The 24859-nt window shown below is 43.0% G+C and overlaps 1 protein-coding gene across 1 annotated transcript in view; it reads right to left on the bottom strand.

The window, feature by feature from the left end:
- LOC123767246 (probable cytochrome P450 49a1) overlaps positions 1-4435 on the bottom strand; it is a 49075-nt gene extending 44640 nt beyond the window's left edge. The window contains exon 1 of the mRNA XM_069304849.1: positions 4367-4435. The gene's annotated coding sequence lies outside the window, so the exon portion shown is untranslated. The remainder of the gene's footprint in view (positions 1-4366) is intronic.
- Between the last annotated feature and the right edge of the window lie 20424 nt (positions 4436-24859).

Raw genomic sequence — 24859 nt, 5'->3', positions numbered from 1 at the left:
ATAGTGAAGATCAGATTCACAGACGAGGAAGAATAGCTTCGTTTGGCTGTTGCTTCTCCTCGCTGGTGAACGAGGAGAAGCAAGGTCAGTGTCTAGTGGAAGTGAGGTAAAAAGTGGATTTGTGATGGTGTTGACCTTACACTACTCATGGTCAGGTTGGGGGTGATGAGCATGCGAGACTAACATAGTCCAGTAAGCGACTTTAATCCCTGGAAACACAAACCGAAACTGTCTCTACTTTCCGCTTGTTACAACTTGTAATAAAGTTGTTACATCTTGGCTTAACGTGTTTATGACGTATTAGAACGTTGTTACAACTTGCTATATTGGTTGTTATAACTGGTTAGGTGGTGTTAATGGCATGTTACCATTCAATGTGAAAGGCCAGGTATTGTTAGGTAACTACTAAACATGAAACACCATTTGGGATGGTCAATGGCCTGTTTAAAACAATAAGGAGAGTTTTATCACAATGCTATGTGCAATCCCGGGTAAAGTTGTCAACCCCCTTGTAAAACTCCGTTGAAGGGGGGGTCGAGGTGTGAGTGGTCACAATGCTGAGTGAAACTCCAGGGAGAGTTAGGCCTCAACCCCTGAGTGAAACTGCAATTCTCCTGTTCTGATTATTTAAATAAGGACCGAAATCGTTGCTAGCATTCAGAACGACTTCACCACCACTCCCCCCCCCCCCCCGACAACAACCCTTCCAACAGTAAACAAACACTAAGATGAGATTACGTTACTTGTAGCTAACGTGTTCCTGGTGAGAGGGACTCGTGAAGACCTCTCTCCTACGAGCCATTACCTACGGTAAAGTCTCCTCTTATGCTGGAGATGAAAGAGATCTGATCTTTTAGTTCAACAAAGTAATAATTTTCTCTTAACAAATTAGAAGCATCTACACCACACTTCCCGGCTGACACATATATCTCTTCCCTAAGCCATTTTTGGTCCCTCTTTCATCCCCCTCTACCCCCCCCCCCTCCCGCTACACCAGACAAAAAGTGCAGAATTGTACCTCTCCCCCCATTCCTCCCTCTCCGCTGCTTCCTCTACCATTCCCCCTCTTCCCCCTCCTCCCATCTCTCCCCCCTACCCATACCCCAGCACTTGGTACCCTCCCACCACCCAACGCAGCGGGCAGCGACCCTGAAGCCCGCACACTCTCTCTCTCCTGGGTGTAGTTACATTAAATTTAGCCAAGGTCGAGAAGCTGGGCGGTGAGGAAGGGCTGGTTGGGGTGGGTAGTAGGGGGGAGATGGGGGAATGTTGACAGAGGGCGGTGGGAGGAGGGGGGTGGTGGTTGGGGAGGAGAGGGTTGTAAAGTAGGGGCAAGGGTGCAGGTTGAGTATATACGCTGTACGCACAGGGAGGTGTCCCATACGGGTTATTCATGCCCGTGCCACCTTGTGGGTGGTTTAATCTTTATCAATCATCAATCGGAGAGGTCTCGTCTCTCCCAGGCACAAGCAGGGAGGACCATTACGCAAGCAATACGTAATGCTTTCAAATGTACAACTGTAGGTGGCCTTTGGGACGATTTTGGGAGTTTCTCTAGTTTTTTCAGCCTATCAGTTAGGACTACGGGAGGTGTGCATGAAGGGAGGACCTTTGGGGAAATGGGGAAGTGAATGGGTTTAGTAGTAACGAGGCTCAGAAGGCAAGCGCATGGGGTCGTGTTTCTAAAAATAGCTAAGGGATGAATCGGATCAGGATGTTATATACCTTATTTGTGTATGAATAGTCTAACACCTACTCTTACCCCTCCCCCCTTTCATTTTCAGGTGTTATTACACACACAAATCACAATAACGTGATGCATCAGATGAATGCATCATGTGTAATGATGTAAGGGCGAAGAGGGAGAGCGGCCTATTGACATAGCTCGAGTGCATGGGGGGAGTTGTGTAATACCCTGGTTTGTGTCTCGGAGAGGCTGCAGGATCCAGTAAGTTCAGTAGAACTTAGGTTTCAACTCTTTTGACCATGTCGTAGCTCAGTCGATAAAGGCAACGTCTGGGATGCTCTTGGACGCAGGTTCGAATCCTCGTCACGGCCTTTGAGGATTTACTCAGGTGTTGTTCTTGTAATAACTACTGTTGAAAATGCGTACAGGGGGTAAGTTCAAGTATTTCACTTCCTCCTTCTTTTGATCATCTCTTAGACTCAGTTTTCAGATTTCATCCCAGCCCACTCTTTCAATTATTATTCTTTTTTATCATTCCCTCTTTCTCAATCCGTACTAAATTCTTTCTCAATTTTAGTACTAAACATTACTTTAGTACTAAAATGATTTTAGGATCCTAACTTTATTCCCTCAACTAATATAATACCTACAACTAATCTATACACGGTTTAACTAATTAATTGCTAATTTACAACGTACTTACAGTGTGTAGTAAGATAGTGATATTTCAAGAATCAGTTAAATGTTTCAAGTTATTATTTTCACAACTAAAGAGGTAACTAGATTACAAATCTTAGCATGAACATAATTTCTCTGCTGTATCATCAGCTCCTTAGAAACCACTATTGGATTTTTTTTAAGGGTTGGGAGAAAGGGGAAAATATTTACTGTGTCAAGTATTGTCTGAAACCGTCCCTGAAGAACGAGATTTCGAGGATTCTTGACACATACACCGATAAGTGTGTAACTAATTAATCGCAACACTGAGTGTATAATTAAGTCGTTTACTAAGCTCAGGACTATAGTGTATAATTGCTAACTAGTCAGTATGTTATTGTGGGGGGGACATAACAGGCCTCTCGGCGGTTGATTGGCCTCAAGCTCAACACCGAATCGAAACGAAGGTGTTTGTGCATTACGAAGGTGAAGAGGCAGACGTGTCGAGATGCGAGCTAAGATCAGAGTTTGTAATGATGCTGATAATTTTATTTTGCGATGTGTGAATGCATGCTATGAGTGTCTGAGTATATGAGTGTAAGATATGAATGTTTGTTATGAATGTATGTTATGAGTGTATGTTATGAGTGTATGTTATGAGTGTATGTTATGTGTGAGTGTGTTATTAATGTATCTTACGAGTGTATGTTTATTGGGTTATGATCAAACATACACACACTAGAAGTGAATCTGATCAATTGAGGTATGTGGTAAAGTGTGGAAAATTGTTATGAGAAAAGTTAATCAGTTGGTGTTGAAAGACAGAATTGGAGAGGGGTTAGAGGGAGGGCTGTTGACGTAGAATTGTAGGGGTTAGAGGGAGGGCTGTTGACGTAGAATTGTAGGGGTTAGAGGTAGGGCTGTTGACTTAGAATTGAAGGGGTTAGAGGTAGGGCTGTTGACGTAGAATTGTAGGGGTTAGAGGGAGGGCTGTTGACGTAGAATTGTAGGGGTTAGAGGGAGGGCTGTTGACGTAGAATTGTAGGGGTTAGAGGGAGGGCTGTTGACGTAGAATTGTAGGGGTTAGAGGTAGGGCTGTGGGGGATAGACTGAGGGGGTTGTAGAGGGTAGATGGAGAGCCATGGGTATGGAAGAACGGCTGTGTGGGTGTGGGAGCGAAAGCTGCAACAGAGAGAAGATTTCTGTGGTGACAGAGTGTGGGGTGGTAGCCGGTGGGTTGTGGTCATTATTGATGGTGGGTTGTGGGGGAGTGGCCGGTGGTGCTGTGGTCGTTAGAGGGGGGGGTTGTGGGGGGACGGGGTAGGCGCGTCAGAAGGGTGGAGCAGACAGCACTGTGTTGAGAGGAACCCTTGCTATACCGGCCACCTCCAAAGGGCACCAGAGCCAGGAGTGGCCGTGCATTTATTATTGATTTCTAGTAACCCAGAATATTGGTTAACACACTGCAAGGGTGTTCGACTTATGCCCAGGAGGTGTTTGAAGAATCTGGGGACGTCACTGAGTCTAGCCCTCCCTAGCTTCCAAGTATTGGTTAGGACATCTGGAAACTCCTGCATGCATAGTGTTGCATCCGCGAATTACGAAATCTAAATCTATTTAGAATCGGCTGTGTGTGTATCGAATACTTTAACAAATACGTCAGTTCTACCCAGGAAGTGTCTCAATATCTACATATATAAATATATATATTGTAGTTAATATGTAGCCCACAGATGATCGCTAGACATCTTGTGGTGGGGTCGGGGTTAGGGGGTGTTGAAGGGGGGGTGTCTGGTGGAGACTTGCTGGTGCTTGTGGGGGGGAGGCGGGGTGGGGGTGAGGGGGGGTAAGAGACAGGGGTGTTGAGTGGAACTCTGTCCTAGAGAGTTTGGGACAGTGAGAGACGCAAGGAATAAAAACTTCACTCAATTATCCACTGCTAAAACTACGATTTTAGTTGCTTGTTCACCCTTCACTCTACCGAGCTCACTGATTATGCCTCCTCGTCTTAAACCAACTTACCTGGAGTTGTAAAGTGTGAATCGTGGCGAATATGTCTGGCAGCAGTTGGGACCTTGACACACTAAACCGGACCTGGCAGACCACTGAGATCTCCTCTCGAGGGAGGTGCTGCATCCCATGTGTCTCTCGCCTCAAGGTGAATCAGAATGTAAGTTAATATATACTAACTTACGCACCTATTACGGCCCACCTAAGCTCATGGGACCAAAGAGCCAAAGCTCAACCCCCGCAAGCACAATTAGGTGAGTACCTTAAAAAAAGCCTCTAGTAGAAATCTGAATTAATAATTAACTGCAATTATTATTGTTACTATTATAATTATTAATTTAATTTTAATTTTGCCCCGAGGGGCGAGTTTATTGGACAGCGCCACTCATCCTGTGAGTGGACACACAGTCATAGCAACATGTACAACACTCCCCAATAGGAGGAAAACCCCGCTGGGTTGTTCTAGTGAAGCGGCGAATGAAATTCCGACATGATGTGGGAATTTCTTGAGGTTCCAGGGAATGGTTAAGATTTCCATCATTCAAAGCATGTGCAGGCGGTCAGGCATGACCTCCGTGGCAGCCATTCTTCGAGTCGGCCTTCTTTCAGTCGTTTCTTGAGTCTCAGAGTAGAAATTATGGGTGTTTGGATGAGTTATGTACTTTGGAGAATATATATATATATATATATATATATATATATATATATATATATATATATATATATATATATATATATGTCGTACCTAGTAGCCAGAACGCACTTCTCAGCCTATTATGCAAGGCCCAATTTGCCTAATAAGCCCAGTTTTCATGAATTAATGTTTTTTCGACTACCTAACCTACCTAACCTAACCTAACCTAACTTTTTCTGCTACCAAACCTAACCTAACCTATAAAGATAGGTTAGGTTAGGTTAGGTAGGGTTGGTTAGGTTCGGTCATATATCTACGTTAATTTTAACTCCAATAAAAAAAAATTACCTCATACATTATGAAATGGGTAGCTTTATCATTTCAAAAGAACAAAATTAGAGAAAATATAATAATTCAGGAAAACTTGGCTTATTAGGCAAATCGGGCCTTGAATAGTAGGCTGAGAAGTGCGTTCTGGCTACTAGGTACGACATATATACATATATATATATATATATATATATATATATATATATATATATATATATATATATATATATATATATATATATATATATATATATATATATGTATATATGTATATTTTTATAAGTTATTTCCAACCTTTATCTCTCTGGATTGTGGAACTTGAAGCGCGATAATTTAATGTATTACTGAAAATGATAAGAATAGGAAAAAAAAGGGGAGTAATCATATATTGTTTATATGAGGCCAGATATTCATTTTCATCATTAGAACTGATAAGTTGTGCAAGAATAACAATTACAGCCTTCCAGGCAATGTGTCTCATCTCTGAATTTTGTATTTCCTCACTTTATTGTCTATCTATCTATCAGTTCGTCTGCCTCTCGATAGATAGACAGATAGATAGATATTGCAGAGATAAATCAAACTGTACAAATTAGAAAATATTCGGTAATATTAAATGACCTATTAAATAATTCACACTCCGAGAGAAAATATCCAAATCATATGTATTTTATTATTTTTACTTCCCCTTATCTTTTCGGAACGATTCTCAAGTGGGGGCATAAAGTGCTGTTTACCTTCCACTACTCACCACTAATTAACTGATTCGGGAGTCGAGGCGAGTCTCCTGCGTCAGGCACTAACCTTGCACTGCACTAAACGTTTCGAATCACTGACGTGTTTTCTGACGCATTCTTCCATCTCCTCTGCTTTCTTTATTATGCATCCCATACACATCACGTGGGTGGTGGTGGAAACCCCGCCTGGCTCGAATTTCATTTACATGGCTGTCCTGTATGAGATGGTATGTATATATATATATATACATATATATATATATATATATATATATATATATATATATATATATATATATATATATATGTCGTACCTAATAGCCAGAACGCACTTTTCAGCCTACTATGCAAGGCCCGATTTGCCTAATAAGCCAAGTTTTCCTGAATTAATATATTTTCTCTAATTTTTTTCTTATGAAATGATAAAGCTATCCATTTCATTATGAATGAGGTCAATTTTTTTTTATTGCAGTTCAAATTAACGTAGATATATGACCGAACCTAACCAACCCTACCTAACCTAACCTAACCTATCTTTATAGGTTAGGTTAGGTTAGGTAGCCGAAAAAGTTAGGTTAGGTTAGGTAGGTTAGGTAGTCGAAAAACAATTAATTCATGAAAACTTGGCTTATTAGGCAAATCGGGCCTTGCATAGTAGGCATAGAAGTGCGTTCTGGCTACTAGGTACGACATATATATATATATATATATATATATATATATATATATATATATATATATATATATATATATATATACAATTGAGTTCAAATTAACATTTGATTAAACCTAATCTAGTGTTTGATATTCTAACATAGCTAAGTCAGTAATTCATGTACTTAATGTAATATAAAAATGATATTAATTCGAATAAACCAATTTGAATATATATATATATATATATATATAACATCACTTTCTTGAGCATGCTCAAGAAAGCTCATTTACCATGGCTAAATACTCAACAGCAGCTGATACAATAATTGTAAACATGAAACAATCAAAGGACTGCATCGCGTCACATCCATTCTCTCTAATTACTATAATTACGAAACTAAGGAACCCCGACGGCCGCTCAGAACAGTAACCCAGTCTTCCCTACCAGCGCCCCCACACACACACGGCTGACCTCCTCCTCCTCTTCTTCCCTACACACACCATCTGAGCACCTTCTTTGTTGCCATGCTTCGGAGACCTCGAGGTATTCTCCCCTGACCAATCAGTGATCGTGGCAAATAGTTTGACTGGCCAATAGCATTCGCGGGGCTTTCGTCGCCTCGCTTGTGCTGTTTGGGAGGGGGAGGAGTGGAGGAGTGGGGGAATAGCAGCACGAGAAGGTGCTCTCCGACGGGACTAAAATGCCTGGTTGCTAAAGGTTGACGTTGGACAAAGACAGTCACTCTCCAATACCGACGTTGGACAAAGACTGTCACTCTCCAATACCGACGTTGGACAAAGACTGTCACTCTCCAATACCGACGTTGGACAAAGACTGTCACTCTCCAATACCGACGTTGGACAAAGACTGTCACTCTCCAATTTCGACGTTGGACAAAGGGTCAATATTAATCCCTCGTATGGGCCAGTTGGCCTTCTGCAATTACGTTCCTTCTTATGTAAAGGCTGATACGTTCATGAAAAGGTCGACGCTGGACAAAGACAGAGACCGAACAAAGCCTCCCACTGGACTTAAGTCGAAGCTGGACAAAGGTCGACGTTGGACAAAGACCGAGGCTGAACAAAGCCTCCCACTGGACAAAAGTCGAAGCTGGACAAAGGCCAAACCTGCATAAATAGTGACGCTTCACAAATGGAAAAAAAAAATGTCGATCACATCAGTATATCACAAAAGCCTTTTCTCTTTATATTTACTCACTCAAAGTGTCATACACGAACACCAGACTATAGCCTGTAGTCAGGGAACCTGAAGTGAATACATATAAGCAAGACATAACTTACCCTTATCCATTACGGGCTCACCATAGCCCGTGCTACATGGACACTTCGTTCTAAGTAGCTAAATCTAAAACAACAACACCTTACTCTTATCCTGTACTGCTGGGCAAGTAACAGGAGCAGGCTGGGTATGAGCTCCGTGTCTTGATAAGGAGCCGAGATAATGTACCAGAATAATGAACACAATATTGTTGTTATTATCATTGAGAGATATTTCATACTATTTTTCAATTGATCTTACACACCAAAATATTCCCCAAGGAACAATTAAAATATTTATATTATACACACTTATCGAGAACTTTATTATCTTAAAAATAAGTGTTTTATTAAAAATAATTTACGCTTTATTTATGCTAGAAATGGATGTGCCGAATGTGTATATTTACGACAAATAAATGTATTTTAAACACCCTTGGATTATTTAAAAAAAATAACATGATTTTATTTGGTGGGGCAAAAGAGGCACTTTCAATGTTTTTTTTTTCTGCTCATAACTTTAAGCTTATTTATCGAACAACAGTGATTTGTTGCTCTCTCCTTTCTTTTTTTATTTTTGTTGTTAAATCTTCATTACCCAGCTGAATAGTAAATTACACTAATTAAAAATTTGCATATATATAAATCGAACTATGGCATCTTCCCTGGAATGATGACTGGTTTGTATCAAAATGTGTGAATCTCATTCTGTTGTATAACCAATTCTTCTTCAGTTCTCTGTCGATGTATAACAAACTCTTATTCACGTTTGGTCATTGTCTAACCAACTTTCTCGTTGTCTAGACCACTCACCATAAATTGATAAAGAACTCTGTTCCACAATCGAAATTTATGTTGCTGGTAAAGGAGGAGAGGGAGAGTGGGAAGGGATGGAGGAAGTAGGAGGGAAGGGGGAGACGGAGGGAGGGAGGGAGGGAGAATGGTGATAGAGGAGCCTAAGTGAGAGGTTGAGAGGAACAATGTATGGCCAAGTGCTGCCAACCTGTCCACCGTCTCTCTCTCTCTCTCTCTCTCTCTCTCTCTCTCTCTCTCTCTCTCTCTCTCTCTCTCTCTCTCTCTCTCTCTCTCTCTCTCTCTCTCTATCTCTCTCTCTCTCTCTCTCTCTCTCTCTCTCTCTCTCTCTCTCTCTCTCTCTCTCTCTCTCTCTCTCTCTCTCTCTCTCTCTCTCTCTCTCTCCCCATCACACTACACCCTCTCCAAATCTTCTCACTTCTCGCCCCTTTGGGAGTCACCACATCTAACATACTCAATATTCACATTCCACTCACCTCACTCATTACCACCACCTCACTCCTCAACCCCCTAACCTTATCACTGCTCACACCCTTAATTCCTCCCCTATTCATCTGTAGAAACCCCTGACATTTGGGGTAGCTGCGGATGGGGTATTCTTGTAACTTAATGTGACATATAGGTGTTACTGCATGCAGGGTATTGTTGTACCTGAATACCAACACAGAGAACAGTACAAGTAACATCACTCTGGTACAGTGAAGAGAACCAGTAACATCACACTGGTACAGTGAACAGAACCAGTAACATCACACTGGTACAGTGAAGAGAACCAATAACATCACACTGCTACACTGAAGAGAACCAGTCACACATTCCGTTACAGTAAATAACATTTCCTCTTTCAGTCAGACATCTCGAGACCAGAAGACAAGCGAGTGGAAACTGCGAAGCATTATTTCCAAGAAGATCACATGAACGCCAAACCGACGATCAACTGAAAACTCGTTATTTGCCACGAGAACCAGACTCCATGCCCGTACCACCTGTAACCCTCTTCCCACAGGTTTCTGTGTATTTTCCAGTTGCCTAAGTCCAGAGGAAGTGTGTAAACACCAATAAAAAACATCTCTTCCGATGCGCAGTTGAGACGTTGACATGATTTTGCCGTGACAAGAGAGGAGACGTTGGAAGTTTCCACGAAACTTGCAACACAATTTGGACACGAAAGTCGCCCACCCGACGGAACTCCTCCCTTCCTCATTATAGGTGTTGAGGTTGTTGATCAACACTGTACAAGGTCGAACATGTTAATGATTTCCCCACGGCCGTACAGGAGCTGTCGTCCAAGGGTACTCGCCGTCCATTTGAGAAATCACTTTAGCGCCAGCACTAAATGGACTGTTTCTCATTATACTCAAGTCATTATGCAACTATGCAACGGCTAACTTATCCTGTCTGGCGTTCTTTCTCATTTGCTGTCATCCCATCTACCTATCCCAATCCTGTTCTTCCATTCGTTATCTTCCTATCAAACTATCCCAACCCAGTTCATACAATTCGCTTTCATCCTATCAAACTATCCCATCTCTATGAATATAATATTTATATTTTGTTTTGTTATATTACCACGGAAGGCTAGTATTTGGGGCATCTTCACTTCTGTATACTGCCTGGATTGGGTTAGACAAATAAATTTGGTCGCATCCATTTTGAACGTGTTCACGTGGTCAGGGAAAAGATATGTTGAACTCTAAAGAGGTCTACTAACACAAGCTTTCAAACATCAGCAAACCCATTATAAGATTTATAGTCTACACTATACGGAGACTGCAAACGTTATTTAATAATATGAGAGAGAGAGAGAGAGAGAGAGAGAGAGAGAGAGAGAGAGAGAGAGAGAGAGAGAGAGAGAGAGAGAGAGAGAGAGAGAGAGAGACGGAGAAATAGAAAAAGACCAACTCCCTCTCTCTTCTCTCTTTCTCACCTCTTTGGTCTCGGCTTTCAGCTTCACTCTCTCTCCGACCACCTCCTTCCTCCTCTTCTCCTTCCGTTCCCTCCTATAAAACAGAGAGAGAGACAGAGAGAGAGAGAGAGAGAGAGAGAGAGAGAGAGAGAGAGAGAGAGAGAGAGAGAGAGAGAGAGAGAGAGAGAGAGAGAGAGAGAGAGAGAGAGAGAGACTCTTCATAGAGCCCATTCAGACAACAAGGCAAGGTAGACTAGCGTCCGTGACCTTCGACGTAGCATCAAACCGCCAGTACATTGACCTACAGAGGAATATTCCAGCGTACTGCCCCGACTAGTGGTCGTATGCCCAACTAAAAGTCAGGGAGTTCCAGTTAGGTCATGAATTTATCGCAATGGAGAGACCATTTCATATGTATTCAATCTGATGATGGTCTCTGAATACACGTGAAGACTCTGATAGCTTGAGAATAGACATTCGAGGAAGGAGTTGACTATGTCCTTGAATTGTCTATAAGCAATTACTGAGACATATCACACAAACTCCAACTAAACTTTGTAGATCTGAGACATATTAGGATCAACAAATTAGGATAGATATTTCATCTATCATCGTATTACCACGCAAGAAGAACCATATATCATATATGGCTCTTATATATTGCTTCGTATGTAAGTGAACTCTGTAAGTATCTTTGGGAGTTGGTTTTACTCCATACTTAAGAATTTTGAGGTAAACACTTGCAAAAGTGTTGAAGAAATCAACAGTTACGTAAATAAAGATGTTGCACTATCAAAAAGTATTTGTCAAATATCCAGCGTTCCTCTCCTGTAGCTAGTGCTTACAAGAGTACATGCTTGGGGAGCACCCAGAGGATGGGTTCGAATCCCCCTCATGACTCCTACTGATTTTCTGACTGATACATCACGTTAAGGATTGAAAGAAACTATCAGGAGAAGCGCCAAGCCTTTTCGACAATATAGCTCTTGGAAGGGATCAGGATAAGGATTTGGGATAGAACGGGGAGGAAAGAAATGGTGCCCAAACCACTTGGACGATCGGGGATTGAACGCCGACCCTGCATGAAGCGAGACCGTCGCTCTGGACAGTAGAGCCCTTTCGTTCTCCCTTTTGTCGAGAAGCGAGACGGAATTTTAAAGAATTCCAAGGAACCAAACAACTAATTCTAAAGAACTTTGAGAGTGTACAAAGCTACACTCTCGTAGCTTTGTGCACGAGACTATAACTTGGCCACTGTCGTCCGCTGGATGGGTGTGGGTTGCATGATAGGCAAATTCAAAGTAGATGCAACTAACTCGCCACCAATGTTAAAATGGTTAGCTTAAAGATCATTAGGATCCAGTACCTAACCCAACCCTGTGACAGTGGAACCATCCTGCTACTTAATAACAGGATGGGAATGCAGGCTACAAAACAATCCAATTAAACTGACTCTCATTTGTTATGTTGGGGCTTCTTGGGGTCACGGTGATGTTAGTTTTCTAAGCTGCGAATAGATTTATATGTTAACCAACTCTGTGAGTAGCTCATCAGAGCTGCAACTTGATCAGTTAAACGAACGTGGAGTAAGTTACTGATTCCATTACTCGCCTCAGTAAGCTTTTCCGCTTCCATTCACAGGATACGCAAAGGCTGTATAATAAATGAACCTTGGATCTGAAGGCATGCTACTGTCTGAACACTGACCCAGAGTGGTGAGAAGTCTACCTCCCTTGACATTGACCCAGAGGCGAGCGGTACCCAGGGTGCTGGCCTAGAAGTACCAGCTGCCCTACGCCTGGGCGTTAAGCCAAACTTATGATACTGACCTAGAGTCGAACTCTACTCGACCGTAGAGCTCGGTAGCTTGTGGGTCAGTGTCTCCTGACTCCACAATCTGGCAGCGTCCCACTTACGAGCCCCATACTATAAAAGTCCCTAATGCATCACTAACGTTGGAGAACAGAGTTGGAGAACATCAGGAAAATAATGCGTCAGTTACATCGGGAACCAGACGCCGTAACAAAGGGAGTTTAGACACGGCACATCTGTTATCTCGCCAGCCCTAGGCGGCTATAGGGCTGCCCCCTTAGCTGCTCGCTATAGCAGCCGTTGTGACCGGGTTATAGGGTATGGGATGCCCCCCAGCGGTTGTATAAACGCAAGGAGAGGGCCCAGAGCGGCGTTCAGTGAACTCTCTCCCATATATGGCAGCGGCCATCATGAGTGGATGGTGGAGGGTCAATGTCCTCTATGGCTGTGTCCGAGTCTCCAACACCAGCAGCTAAGGGTAAAAAAAAGGTCGGTTGTTTTTACCAACAGCGAAAGTAAAGCCACATATCAGCAACAAAGGTCACAGCAACAGTTGACATAGACCCTCCAGAACCACCAATAAGGTGTGAATCGCTAATATAAGAGATAGTAGTTGCTCTCACTCCACACCCTCTTAAAAAAATGCCAGACAGACATGGAGTGTAAAGGAAGTATAAAGGTGAGACAGTGACGTGGGAAGGCGTTGCTCCAGAGAGAGAGAGAGAGAGAGAGACAGAGAGAGAGAGAGAGACAGAGAGAGAGAGAGAGAGAGAGAGAGAGAGAGAGAGAGAGAGAGAGAGAGAGAGAGACAGAGAGAGCGAGAGAGAGAGACAGAGAGAGCGAGAGAGAGAGAGCGAGAGAGAGAGCGAGAGAGAGAGAGAGAGAGAGAGAGAGAGAGAGAGAGAGAGAGAGAGAGAGAGAGAGAGAGAGAGAGAGAGGGGTAAGAAGTGGGCGAGGAAGGCAAAATTGGGCAAGGGAAAATGGGTTGGGCGGAGATTCCTGGAACGCCTCATAAGGTGCTTCAGTTCTCCTCCTCCTCCTCTCCTCCTCCTCCTCCTCCTCCTCCTCCTCCTCCTCCTCCTCCTCCTCCTCCTCCTCCTCCTCCTCCTTCTTCTTCTTCTCCTTTTTTTCCTTCTCCTTCTCCTTCTCCTCGTCACTGATCAGGAATACCCTTCAGCCACCTATGGAGCTCTGATTACTTCCCTCTTCACAATCAGTTCAAATTTTCCTCATATCCTGTTTCTTTGTTATCTATCCCTCTCTTCTCTGCTCCCCCCCCCCTTCCACATTTTCCCAACTGACCTGCACGCACCCAGTAGCATAACACTGGCATATGCAGTGGATGATCTCTCACGCTAAGGATTAGCAGCGCATGCAAAGTGTACTAAGTCTTTGAAGTGCAACAAACTTTCTTCCTATTATATATCAGGTTACATATGTATAGATCGCACGGTATTTCCATTCCACCTGTGTATAATCACACACGCCCCCAGCAATTTGTACACAGGTCAGAGTGTATGATCGTACAATACACATATTTGAAAACAGAGAGCAAGCTGTTGAGTTGCATATCATCAACTGTGTTGTATATTTTGTTTTAAATATATAAATATACAAGAGTTGTTACATTCTTGTTCAACCACTAGTACGCGTAGGGTTTCGGGCAAGTCCTTAATCCTATGTTCCCTGGAATACGACCAGGATTCACTGGAATACGACGCGAAGAATCGTTTTTACAACCAAGTACCCCTTTTACTGTTGGGTTAAACAGGCTACAGTTAAGGATTTGCGCCCAGTAACTCCTCTGCGGCCAGGATACGAACCCAGGATAGAGCGCTCGCGGAACGCCAGTCGAGCGTCTTACCACCACGCCACGGAGACTGCGTGGTAGTGATAAGTAACACAAATATCAACATTTGTGTTCAATATCAACAGATTTCTCTTACAAAACAGAAGACACCGAGCTCACTACAGATAAACAAATCCACAAGGGCCGTACGAGGATTCGAACCTGCGTCCGGGAGCATCCCAGTCACTAGAGATATCTTGCCTCCCAATGTGATCCGGATTTATAGACAATGTAGAATTGACAAGAACATTATTAGGATTTCTACTGGAATCCTTAAATAAAACCTTATTAAAAACTGCATCTGTAATAATAACGCGATAATCAGAAATAATAATAATAATAAAAATAAAATTATTTTTACAATTATTATTAAAGAATTATGATTTGCACAAACAATAACAAATAACTTAAAATAAACCAAAGAAAGATAAATATTTATTAAAACAATAACAGGGGATAACACACCATTTTATTAGTCAGGGCAAAGCCGAAACGACCATCGACCACTGTTATGTTCACTGTTCACTCTTAATGAACAGGTCGCTGGTTCAGCAAGTTCAGAGCCTGTTCTAAATAGTTGAAATGCTGAGAAATGAAGATTCTTACCCAAATGTTATCAGTGGTGCCCCAGGAAAGCAACAGAGATATTCGAGGAATACAACGGTGAAATACTTGGAATATAGCTGTGATATGCGAGGAATACAACTACGATACGCAAGAAATACAACAGGGATATGAGAGAAATACAACAGTATCATACGAGGATTACAACAGAAATATGCGAGGAATTCAACAGGCACAAGGGAGGAATACAACGGTATCATACGTGGAATACAACAGAAACATGCGAGGAATACAACAGAGACATGTAAGGAATACGTGTCATACAGGAATTGCAACTTCTGCAATAAACTCTATAAAGAAAGCCTAAAAGATTAAGCTCTACAGAGCTCTAGCAGGTATCACCAGTGTCCGAAAGCACTAGCAGGTATCACCAGTGTCCGAAAGCACTAGCAGGTATCACCAGTGTCCGAAAGCACTAGCAGGTATCACCAGTGTCCGAAAGTACTAGCAGGTATCACCAGTGTCCGAAAGCACTAGCAGGTATCACCAGTGTCCGAAAGCACTAGCAGGTATCACCAGTGTCCGAAAGCCCTAGCAGGTATCACCAGTGTCCGAAAGCACTAGCAGGTATCATCAGTGTCCGAAAGCACTAGCAGGTATCACCAGTGTCCGAAAGCCCAAGCAGGCCACACCGAGAATAATAATACACATATGCCAGTTGTATAATTTTCACAATTTACAGAGGTGGTAAACTCCAATATTAATTATAAGATATATTGTATATATAGAGTAGGAGTTGTTTTGATATATTTGTTTTTAGAAAATACACGTCAAATATTCTCCAAATTCACAATTTTGTAAATAAAATAAAACAATGTTAACTCTGCTTCAATTGTTTGTCGAAATTTCTTACTGTTTGGCAACTCCGGTCTCGCTGTCTTATTAAGGCGAGTTACCTGGCAATGTCTGTCGTCTTGGCTGTCAAGAAGAGACGTGTCCCAAGCAACGTCTGTCAGCTGTCAAGGAGAGACGAGCAACGTCAGTTATCAACGTCAATCATCTGGGACATCGAGGAGTTCTTCATATATTACAATTTCGTCCGACTTTCACATGACCCGAGGAACAGATGAAGCGCCTACGGCAGCTTGTTCGAAATCTTACGAATTATATGTTAATCTAAGAAAACATTATGTTTTTCCCAAGAGATAAATGCCACATTCATCTTCTACAAAACAAGAACTTACCCCTTAAGCATCCATGACAAGCACCTGTCACAGAAGCATCTATAAGAAACTTATTAATTACATATTTAAGGAAAACAACTGGCATTTAATAATGCAAGATCAAAGTTATATTAATCAATCAAGGCTTTTCCTTTTGAGTCAGTAGGTCGTTTAACAGGAGGTAAAAAAAATCACAGCACGTGAAACAATTATCTCAGTTCAATCCTTGTTGATATCTCAGAGCGCCTCGTGAACCCACTCACGGGACGTCTCGTCCAAAAGAGCGTCCCTCAGTCCCTCAATGAACTCAAGAAAACACTCATTATCGAAAACTATGAGTCCTTCCGTATGTGATAAAATACACATTGAACACTTTATGTAGGCCATACGTAAATCTGTGTATCTATGTATTCACGTATGTAGGTTAGCTTAGCATTTTAAAAGCACCGAATCACCTTCTGTGGTTGATTGTTCAATAAACCCCCTAAACTATATGTTTAACACATCTCTAACCCTGTCCATGGAGGACAGAAGAAAATGTATATATGCTGGTTAGCATTGTAAATGTCTGGCCACGTCTGTGGTAGAAAATAATAATAATAATAATAAAAATCATTCCGTATCCATAACAAATGAAAGTATTTGTCCCTCGAAGCCGCCACCACCAAACCAGCTTGGGCTCCGGCTCCTCAAGGCTGTTTTCTATATGGTCAGAAGACCTGCGGCATTCCTAACTGTCTATCTCCATATTTCATTGTCATGCTACAACGACACCTCGTAAATACCGTTTGGCAAACACGCCATTGACCCGTGCGAGTTTCCAAACAAAAGCGACCCTTTCTTGTCTAGCTATTTGGTTATCGTAGATCTCTCAGACTGACAAGTCACTGATATCAACACCTAGTTCACTCCACTATAGATTGGAGTACAATATCAATACAACAGTAGGAAGGGCAATGTGACAATTCGCCGGGCCTCTTAAACTTAGCCCTCCCACCATACTTTTGTAAGTATTTACCACAACATGTATAGTTATACATGTTGTAGTATACAACATGTATAACTATATAAGGCTACACATTGTTCCTGTAAAACGCGTGAGCATCTTGGGGGAATACATGTAAGGTAGTACATAAAATACAATGTACAGTAATTATGGTAATTGTAAGTTCTAGTTGGATTGTAGCCATGATCCTTAAAATATCATAATGCATAAAAATCGATTACCCTAAACTAATGTATTACCCAAAACTATAGATATGATAGAACCCAGTAGGCTCAGGAACCTGTACACCAGTTGACTGACAGTTGAGAGGCGGGACCAAAGAGCCAGAGCTCTACCCCAACAAGCAAAACTAGGTAAGTACAACTAGGTAAGTACTCACTCCCTCATCTCCCTGCCCCACTCCTCTAATACTAAATACACATGTATATAGTATTAGAGAAGTGGATCACTGAAAGGTAATACAAATCAAGAAACAAAACTTAAATGACAGTTCAGAAATAGTTTGCCTTTCATATATATTTCTCATCCTGACTTAAGGTGTGATCAGTCTGCTGTGAGTGAGAGATGAGTGCAGGTCACTGAGTCACAGGTCAAGTGAGTCACTAGAAGGTGAAGGGACGACGACGTTTCGGTCTGTCCTGGACCATTCTCAAGTCGATTGTGAGAATGGACTTGAGAATGGTCCAGGACGGACCGAAACGTCGTCGTCCCTTCACCTTCTAGTGTGTGGTCTGGTCAACATACTTTAGACACGTTATTGTGACTCATCGCTTGCAAAAGTGAGTCACTTTTGTTGCGTCTTTTGCCTCATTTGTGCGTCACAAGCCTCAACACTGTTGGACCTCTTTGTGTCACTGGTGAGTTTCTGGCTGGGTCCAGCGTCCCCATATCTCTTACGTCATATTGTTAGGGTACAGGCACCCCAGTGAATATATTGACTGATTGATGAAGATTGATGAAGATGAAGCACGGGCATGAATAGCCCGTAAAGAGAAAAATACATGCATGTTGGGCTAATATCAAGCCCCCCCCATTCATTTCCCCCCCTATCCCAAATGTAGAACTACTGACCATTAGCTCCAGGGGTCCCTATTTACTGCTACGTAAACAAGGATATTAAGTTGTATAAAACACGCCGAACCATTTATTTCGAATCCAGCCCGGGATTCGAACCCGGAATTTCAGAATGTGAATCGAACACGAACCTGACTGTACTACCGGGACTCTTGTGATTTTCTAGCGTTACTAGAGAGTCTCAAAGAGCACTTTTGCGTTTCTTGCGTCACTGATGCGTCTATAGCGTCACCAGCTGCGAGGCGATTGACTCAGCACAGTAGGAGGGAGAGAGAGACACGTGGGGACGCCCGGCTGGAGCAGATGAATGAGGTAAATTGACGAATTTTCAGAATCCAACTCAGTGTTCTGAAAAGTAATTGAAAGAGCGTGAAGCACTTCAAGCCAACCAAGGCAGTGAATAGTTGTTACGCACGGCCACGCCAACCCAAGCCACGTCAACCCATGCCACGCCAACCCAAGTCACGCCAACCTAAGCCACGTCAACCCACGCCACGTCAACGCAAGCCACGTCAACCCAAGCCACATCAACCCAAGCCACGCCAACCCAAGTCACGTCAACCCAAGTCACGTCAACCCAAGCCACGTCAACCCAAGCCACGTCAACCCAAGCCACGTCAACCCAAGCCACGTCAACCCAAGCCACGTCAACCCAAGCCACGTCAACCCAAGCCACGCTAACCGAAGCCACGCCAACTCAAGCCACGCCAACCCAAGCCACGCCAACGCAAGCCACGTCACCCCAATCCACGCCAACCCAAGCCACGTCAACCCAAGCCACGTCAACCCAAGCCACGCTAACCGAAGCCACGTCAACTCAAGCCACGCTAACCCAAGCCACGCTAACCCAAGCCACGTCAACCCAAGCCACGCCAACCCAAGCCACGCTAACCCAAGCCACGTCAACCCAAGCCACGTCAACCCAAGCCACGCCAACCCAAGCCACGCTAACCCAAGCCACGTCAACCCAAGCCACGTCAACCCAAGCCACGCTAACCGAAGCCACGCCAACTCAAGCCACGCCAACCCAAGCCACGTCAACCCAAGCCACGCTAACCGAAGCCACGCCAACTCAAGCCACGTCAACCCAAGCCACGTCAACCCAAGCCATGCTAACCGAAGCCACGCCAACCCAAGCCATGCCAACCAAGGGCACGCTAATCCAAGCCACGCTAACCCAGGCCACATCAACCTTGACCACACTAACCTTGACCACGCTCACCCCGACATCTCCAATTTGGGCCACATATTTGGGGTCATAATATGGTAGTTCCTCCGACAGTTGACCGCGACCTTGGCCCGCTTGCCCGAGGGAGAAAACCAGAGTCAAATAGGTAAAGCAAATAATGGCAGGCATGACAACGAATCAAACGAGAGCGTTGAACAACGGGAAGCAGCAGCCGCAAAAGGATAAGAATACAGTGAAGAGGAGAAAGCGGATTGGCATATTGCGAGAGAAAGGAAGGTCGGCAAGTAATTCTTCGCTATAGATGCAAACGTATATTTGTTGAGCATTTGTAGGAGATTTGACAGAAGATACACTTCTCTGACTTGTGTTCATCAGTGATTCATCATTGTGCTCTTCAAGATCGGGTACGTTGATTGAGACAATAAGACACATGTTGACCAGACCACACACTAGAAGTTGAAGGGACGACGACGTTTCGGTCCGTCCTGGACCATTCTCAAGTCGATTGTGTGGTCTGGTCAACATACTTCAGCCACGTTATTGCGACTCATCGCCTGAATAAGACACATCTCAGGATAGAGTAGCTGAGGCTAGTTCTATCCTCTTATCTCAGCTCCTTGTCCTCATCTCTCTCCCAAGTACTGTATAGTCATACTGGCTTAGCGTTGCATCCAAATCACTTCCCAGTGGCCAGGATTCAAGTCCCTGTCTTTAAGTTACGGGTCTCCTGACTTGTAACTGCATGAGTTATGAGTCACTGGACTGGGAAGGAGACTGCATTAACAACAGCCAAATAAGAGAGAAGCTGAGTTGTCTGTCTAAGACAATAGTGTTTGTACTACTACTGTCAGCAGTTTTCATAACCTGTGCGTCACATGGATGTTTTAACCAGTCACAAAATAAACGTAAAAGGGTCTGAATGATTTGGGTAGAAAAATGCCGTTGTACTTGCCTATCATTATTTACCTATCAATGGTTATGGGGAAGGGGTCTAGCTCTCTATGCTCGATGCCTCAGGTACCCTAGAGGCTTCAGTCGAATCGTAGGTTATTATTAGTTTTGGAGGATATCGTGGTCTAGTGGGTTAACGTGTGGGCTTGGGCGTGTCTAGTGTGCGGGTTCGAGTTGTCCTCGTGGTTCTTACTGATTTTCTTCAATAGTAGAGAAGCTAATTGTCTTGAAGTATGTCTTTTTAAATATGTCGTTTTAAATATGTCTTTTTAAATATATATTTTTATATATGTGTTTTTAAATGTATCATTTAAAATATATATTTTTGTGAAGGATTCTTGTGGAGGATCCACAAGGTCTTCTCTGAGATCTCATTATTTTCTTCTCCGAGGCTATGAGTCCCTACACTTGCACCAGAGGTGGTACCCCTTTTATTTTTAAATGTCTTGAAGTATGTCTTCTCTGGACTTTGTAAAATATAAACAAACAAGCCACAACTTTTTTATGTTAGAGAGTCTGAATGCACTGAAACAAGACAAGGAAGTTAAGTGTGCTTCCCACTAAATGCGTGACCCCTGTGGACAGGAATCCCAAGCTAGTGGTGAGTACACCACTACATATCTGATAGGCATGTTGTAGAATGTTGCATGGCCCTCAGCATCTAGAACTCTAGGTGATGCGCTACCCTTCGTAGGCACTCTAGTTATCTAGCACATTTGACTGCAATATCTTGCCAACGTCAGTTATCTCCACAGTCTATGCTTCCATTTAGTGGTGAAGTGTAATACACTAGCTCTGAATTGCTTCATTAATCTGTAAAAGCCAATGGTTTTTTTACTTAGTAAATAGTTTTTTGATAATGTGTTTCTCTCCTGTGTTAGCAAATTATCTTTTATCAAAGATCTTCCCAACGATTGAGTGAAAAGTGTTGATCAATAGTTTTTCTATTGATAGCTTGCTCCTCATATTATGGACACCTATAACCCTGCTCGTCTCCATGATCAGTGACCTTGCTTCGAGGTCAATGGTGGTTTGGATGAGTGCTGGAAGAGGAGGCACAATTGGAAGTGCTGATCTTTTAAGGATATGGATATGTAAGTGTCTGGTTAACCTTCGCTAGTAAAGTATAACCGATGTGACTTCATTATTTTGGAGGATAACGTGCACGTTAGGATAAAACCAGTTTCCATCAGGATAAAACAGCTCTCACACCAAAATAAAACAACACACTCACACACACACACACACACGTCAAAGCAATACTAGAGGGGTATATTTAACACAAAAAGGGACTGGTCAAATCACTGGAGCTCCAAACACTTCAAAACACTTGGACTCGGAAATAAAAAGGGGAAAATGAATAACACAGATGGAAAGAATTATATGAAATTTTATTAATCGAAAATGGCTCCTAAGTACATCTTAGTCTAAATCATTCCTGTCTTCTGAGGTAAAGGGAATGGACACACCAACTGAACATAACTCACAGAGTACTTTACCATTCTTCCTGCTGTTGATGGCTTGTTGAAGGCTTCCTACTCCTGTTGTGTGTTGGAGGCTTCCTCCACCTGGTGGGGTCCTACCGTTACTCTCAGGACAACCCCCCAAATCACACTAAATTTTTGTCAGCCTCCTTCAAAGTAGGGTCCTGGCTCCCCCACTAAAGCTTCCTGCCCTCGAAACTCCGCCTTTCTAGGGCTACAACCAATCACTCGAAACTTCGGTGCAATGGCACCCAGGCCAATGAACACATTGCTCTTGACCAATTAAATTATTCAGACTGCCAGGTGGCGGGAAATTCTCACGAAGTAACTGGAAACTGGTTCGACCAGATATATTAACTCAGGCCTCACTGTATCCACAAGCACAAGAGTACATGTGACCGACTGTTTTATGACCTCGTTGGCGTGATGGATTACTTCCAGATGTCAAGGGAGGAATGGAGAAGGGAGGAAAGAGAGGGGGAGTAAGTGGGGAGGGAAAAGGAAAGGGAAGGGAAGGACAAGGGAAGAGAGGTCTGCCCAAGCTGACTTTTACACTCTGTTGGCTATTATTTATATTTATTTGATGAGCCATTTTCAGAGAGGTGACTGGAACAGAGAGTATGGGCGTCTGTAACACTATTCAAAAAAAAAGTTTGAACGTCATCAGTTGTGAGTCGTGTGTAGATCATCTTCGTTCGAAAACAAAAAGTTTGGTAGATGGATTAACGACATTTTGACCAGTGATTATGGTGTCAAACAGACATTTACAGATGTGCGATTCGAACTCAGAAAGAAAACGAAGCACTGTTCGAGAAAAACTTCGAACGTAATCAGTGGCGAGTAACATGTTAAGGTGATTTTTCATCCATAAACAGAAATGATAGCTGGATTAAGAAGCGTTTAGTCATTGCTTACGAAGAAGGGGATTTAGACGCTTCGACCCTGATGCCGGTACCTACAGGCCAAGACTGGTATGAACAGTCAGGAAGACTGGTACTGACCGACTAGTACCAGACCTCCCCAGTGTTCAGTGACCACGGCTTCGTGTGTTCCTCACCTACCCCGTCAAACAAGTCGCCCCAGGATGGCGTCGCTGCCTTGCGTTAGAAAGAGCGGGAACCTCCAGGTTATTGCTCGGCAGCTATTTTCTTCTCTCTTTGCTTCTCCTTTTATTTGTCTATGTAAATTTCGTCAGAAATTTACAAAAGAAAACAATGTGACGGTTTGTAAGGAAGATGGGATACTATACACAGGCCTGTCATCCCTTGACAGACCTGCGTATAGCAAGCCACTCCATAAAGAGGGCATCAATGCAGAACACAACTTAGAGACCTATATGGCACTAGAACCACACATCTTAAAAGACATTGTAACACACATCTCAAAACTCCTTGAAACGGTGCTAAGAAAAAAAAGAAAAAAAAAAAAGATACATGAAGTCTCTGCGTCTATAAAAATCGTGTTGAGATCCGGATTTTATAATTCCTCGTCAATTATATCAATATAACATTGCCTTTGTTACCATTGAGTTTAACGCCGATGTAATATATACAGAATTTCCAAAGTATTATTTGAATATTATAGACAAAAAAAAAATATTTGAATAATATATACAATTACAAAATTTGTTATTGTGTGCAAATAAACTATGCTCAAATTAAACAAAGTTTAATTGCACACAAAGTGAGCAGGAAAGAAACAGATGAACTCTTCCTGTTATTCTCTCTCTCTCCCTCCCTCCTCTTCACCCTCTCTCAGCTTCCTGTCTCTCTCGCTCTTCCCGTCTAACTCCTTTGTTTAGTGTATTTACGTCTTCATCTCTTCCGTCGTACTCTTGAGTACGACGGAAGAGCCATAGATATCGATATCTCTGCCATAGATATCGATATCTCAGCCTAATTCTGGCAATGTCACACTGGCTAGTGAATGTTTTATGGTGCCCGTGCATATAATTCTCCTCCTTGCTAAGGAGGATAGGGAAGATAACTAGCCCAGAGGTAAGGATGGAGGTGACTAGCTCAAAGGGAGAGAGGGAGACGACTAGCCTAGTAGGATAGGGAGGGAGGGTATTTTGTACAAAGACAGAGAGGGGGGGGGGTACACTGAGAGAAAGTGGGAGGTGGTGGTAGAGAGTAGATAAAGATAGAGAAGGAAGGAAGGAAGGCGGTAGAGAGAGGGCGAGAAGGGAGAAAAAGAAATGGAAGGAAGATAGAGAGGATATAAGCATAAGGTGAAGAGTGTGGGACAGAGTATATTATTACATATAGTAATATTATATATATTATATAGTATTATATAGTATTACATACAGACAGAGTATAGTACAGAGGGATAAAAGAGATGAGATTAAGAAGGACACAGGAAGAATAAGGAGTAGGTGAAGACAAAAAGGAATAGAGAACAATGGTGAAGAAAGGAAGCAGGAAGAGAGAGAGAGAGAGAGAGAGAGAGAGAGAGAGAGAGAGAGAGAGAGAGAGAGAGAGAGAGAGAGAGAGAGAGAGAGTGAGAGTAGTGTGAGAGCGCACAGCTGTGAGTGACCGGAGAGGTATTTCCGTTTCCTCGCTATAGAAGAAGAAAGACCAGGCCTGCTGGTACCCCGGGTCGCCGGCAGAGGTGGGAAACACAGAACTGTTGCTGCCAGCGAACTGCACTCTCGAGTGGACGGAAAACAGAGTATTGACACGGTGAGACGGGTTTGATAGGAGGGTAATGGGAGAGGAACAGAATAATGACGCATATGCTGGGATAGAGGGGGGATAGGGGGTAGATAAGGGATGACTTCGGTTGTGGGAAGGATGGAAAAGGAGTGTCTGGTGAACGCTCAGGCAAGTGGAAGAGAGGTGACGTTGGAAAGGGTGAATTCAAGTGTAAACTTGAAGCTGGGTTCATCTCCGATCATCGGATGATGACCCCATCCGGCCAGATGACCTCCACAGCACTCCAAACCGTTCATGCCAAGGTTTCTCAACTATGCAACCTCTAGCTGTACACAATATAC

This window comes from Procambarus clarkii, chromosome 53, assembly GCF_040958095.1.
Source record: "Procambarus clarkii isolate CNS0578487 chromosome 53, FALCON_Pclarkii_2.0, whole genome shotgun sequence".
Lineage (NCBI taxonomy): Eukaryota > Metazoa > Arthropoda > Malacostraca > Decapoda > Cambaridae > Procambarus > Procambarus clarkii.
This window is presented reverse-complemented; position numbering and strand designations above follow the sequence as displayed.